Genomic DNA, 3,574 nt, shown 5'->3' with positions numbered 1-3,574 from the left:
GTAGACAGTGAAGATTGTATTTTATGTGTTTCTGGTTAATGTTTAATGGTTTTGTTGGTGTAGTCTTTGTTTTATGATGTCCCTTGAATTTGATTACACTGGTTATGTGTTCAGTTGCTTAACAGGATTTTGATGGTATTCTGATAAAGTTTACTTAATATAAAGCTCTGGAAAACATGAAGAGCCCACTACATTGAGCCCCATTGAAAACCTCATGATTATCCCACCAAGTATTGATTTCTGAACTCTTCCTGAGTTAAAACATTAGTATTGTTGTTTCTAAATGAATATGAACTTGTTTTCCATTTCTCATTTTTTGCAAATAAATGCACCATTTTTGCTTGGAATTTCAGAGACGTGCTGTCAGTAGTTCAGAGAATAAAAGAACAATGTTCATTTTACTCAAACATGTACCTATAAAAAGTAAAATCAGAGAAAATGCTATTGTCACCCACTAATTGCATTGCCAACAACACTGCCTACTCTTTGTGAACATCATTGTCTACTTCAGTTTATCTGCATTTGTATTTTTCTCTTAGTCGGTCACCAGGATTTTTAGCTTAGATTTGGGCTTGCATTGTAGGTTTTACTGTTGACAAGTCCAAGAAAACAGCTAGTATTAGAATACCATCTGACAATTTATTCCCGTTTTGTATCTTTCAACTTTGTGATGTGCTGCAAATCTGCAAGGATCAGTAAATGTGTGGATGGATGAACTTTGTGATGTACTGTGACAAGTTCACAGTGAGCAGAATATGGTGTTGCTCTCATCCCAGGCTACATTTATGTGACAAAAATTGACTAAACATCGGTTTAGACATCGTCTTCCAAAGGTGTAGATTTTGGCATAGGTCCAGAAATTGTTTTTGTACTGGGGACCAGGATTGCAGAACTCCTACCACCATCACTACCATCGCATAGCATAAGGAACACCCTACTTTCGGTGTATTTAGGTAAAAAGGGGAAAAACATCCATCCTGTATCATGTTTTATTTGAAAATTTTGTCTTTAAATGTTTTCTTAAGGTATGCTTGTTAATTCCTATAATGTGGCTGATTTTTTTTAAACTGCTCACTCCTAAATGTGTCTTCTCTTTTAATGTATTTGGACAAGCAGGTGTCTGTCTACTAATGTTGACCAATTGAGAATCATTAAGGCCCAGTAATGCAGCCTATCAGGTTTTAGGAAGCGTGAATAATGGCAGCTCTTGATGGAGGACTCTTGTTGTCAGTTGGAGCTATTAGTAACTGACTTTCATGCAACGTTTCTCAATTCTGGTCCTCAGGCCTCCCTGTCCTGCATGCTTTAGGTGTTTCCCCTCTGCCACACACCTGGATTGAAAGTGTGGGTGATTAACAGGCTTCTGCAGTACTTGATGGCTGCAGAAGAGGTCATGCAATAATTTGGATCAGCTGTTTTGGAGGCACATCTAAAACATGCAGAGCAGGCGACCTGAGGACTGGAATTGAGAACCACTGATTTAATTCAAGTACCTTTTGTCGTTTTGTTTGGCAGCATTTGATGCAAATTGGAAAAAGGAAATTGTCTGTGAACTCTGTTAGAAGTGAGATATCAAGGCTGTTCTGTTAGCTTCTCTGTGCACCACGAGTTTCTGCATCAAGTTTTAGAATTTGTTATGTGGCTATTTGGGATTTGTGTTATGACCTAATTTGGTATTTCTGTATTATCCAAACAGTGGGCTTTGACGAGTTGCCACTCAATCTACAGCATAAGAAGTAAACAGGGACTTTTCTCTGACACCTTGAGGTCCAACTCCTTTCCATGTATGGCAAACTAGAGGGATCCTTAAAATTCATATCACTAAGCAAAATATGCTATCGTGTCATCTATAAGGACTTCATTAGGTATTAAAGAATGAAAACTGGAAGTATTTCATTTGAACCATTCGTTCCAATTGGCTGCGTGGTGATGATAGAATGTCCCACAAAATTACAAAATATAGGCCAAAACCCAGCAGATTTGTTGTGTTTATTAAAATAATTTCTGGGACATTTTAAGTTGATTCTGGATCATATTAAATGAGAATCCCAATTCTTCTGTGAATTTTCTTTGGCACGCCTGTAGAGAGTATTCTCGTAGACTGGACAGACAGCGCTTCAGTGTTGACCTACGTTGTTGCTCTGATGTGCAAAGACATAGAGCAACATGTTCCTCCCAACTAATATCGCTCCAACATTAACAAATTTATACTGGTGAGTTATGCAGGTCTGCACGATGTGTTTTCACAGATTAGCTGTCTCATACATATTTATGTTAACAAATATGTAAAAAAAAGAAAAAAAATTACATACTGCATCTTCAACTGTATTACAGTTCAGTTTATTAGTCATCATCTCTAATTACCTAAAATGTTTGGTTACCACAAAAGGTTGTGGTGAATATGTAAGAGGATTTTAATAAAAAGCTCATAATGATATTGCACTTTTGAAGATTACCAGTAATAAATACGATTACGTAAAAGTTTGTTGTGAAATGCTAGCCTGAGACCAACTGGCTGTATGTGCTATTATGAACTGTCAACTTAAATAAAAAAACAAAAAACAAATCTGTTTTGGTAACAGTGTTCATAAAGTTTATGAGCTGTTCAATCAGTATACAGATAATCACAAAACTTTTTAACTTTTGGTTTTGTCTTTTCGATTATCGTGGTTTGTCTAACAAAGTAACTTGTCTGTTGCTTGATTTCCATTCTGCACAGAAACATGAATCTCTTCATCAGGCCAGAACACTGCATTGATTTAAAGTTCTGCATCTGATTGTCCTAGGATCGTGGCCCAGTATGAAATAAGATCTAATGTTAACATACATTCTAACTGATGCAACAGAAAACATTTTATTGCCCAGATATTTACAACAGTCTAGCAATATATTTTGTATTCTACTACATTCATATTTGTGCTCTGTTTAATCCTCTAACTTCTGGAATATGAGAACATATACACAAGAGTGTTAATTACTAACAAGTGGTGATGTGACCATGGTGGGTTAAAGATTACACTCAATAATATCTTACATAATTCCACAAAAAAATACACTGTTACTTTGGTAATTACAGGTTAGTAATACATACTTGTTAAAACTGACGTAGAGGTCAGACTGAGTTCACACTCGCACAAGTTGAATTAAAATGACTGCATGGTAGATAACAACATGCTGATATGAGTATTTTTTTTTTTTTTTTTATTCAGATGACTTGTGCGCTGCAGATTGTTATCTGACATTCGGTGACCTTGGGGTCTGCACGTTCAGACTGTAAATCACAAACCCACCCACAATGACTTGCAAAATGAGGAGAAGGAGTGGCAGTACCCTCCGACAACAGTACATCCTTAGGTTTATAAAGGAGCCATCTCTCTTGAGCTAATCACCATTTTTCCTTGATTGCAAAGGAGAGGCAAGGTAGGTGCTACATGGTTCATCTGTTGCATGCACTGTAATGCAATACTGCAATACTGTACAGATTTGACTCAGTAAAAAAAAAATTACATATATATATATATATATATATATATATATATATATATATATATATATATATATATTATAAGTATTT

General features: G+C 35.8%; 1 protein-coding gene across 2 annotated transcripts in view; it reads left to right on the top strand.

Moving 5' to 3' along the window:
* Positions 1-3,329: 3,329 nt before the first annotated feature.
* Positions 3,330-3,574, top strand: part of si (sucrase-isomaltase) — a 62,949-nt gene continuing 62,704 nt past the window's right edge. For both annotated transcript variants that reach the window (XM_015053850.1, XM_015053840.1), the window contains exon 1: positions 3,330-3,420. The gene's annotated coding sequence lies outside the window, so the exon portion shown is untranslated. The remainder of the gene's footprint in view (positions 3,421-3,574) is intronic.

The sequence above is a fragment of the Poecilia latipinna genome, unplaced genomic scaffold, assembly GCF_001443285.1.
Source record: "Poecilia latipinna isolate Pla-1442-1.1 unplaced genomic scaffold, P_latipinna-1.0 Scaffold54, whole genome shotgun sequence".
Lineage (NCBI taxonomy): Eukaryota > Metazoa > Chordata > Actinopteri > Cyprinodontiformes > Poeciliidae > Poecilia > Poecilia latipinna.
Note: the sequence above shows the minus strand (reverse complement) of the source record. Positions and strands in the feature narration are given on the sequence as shown.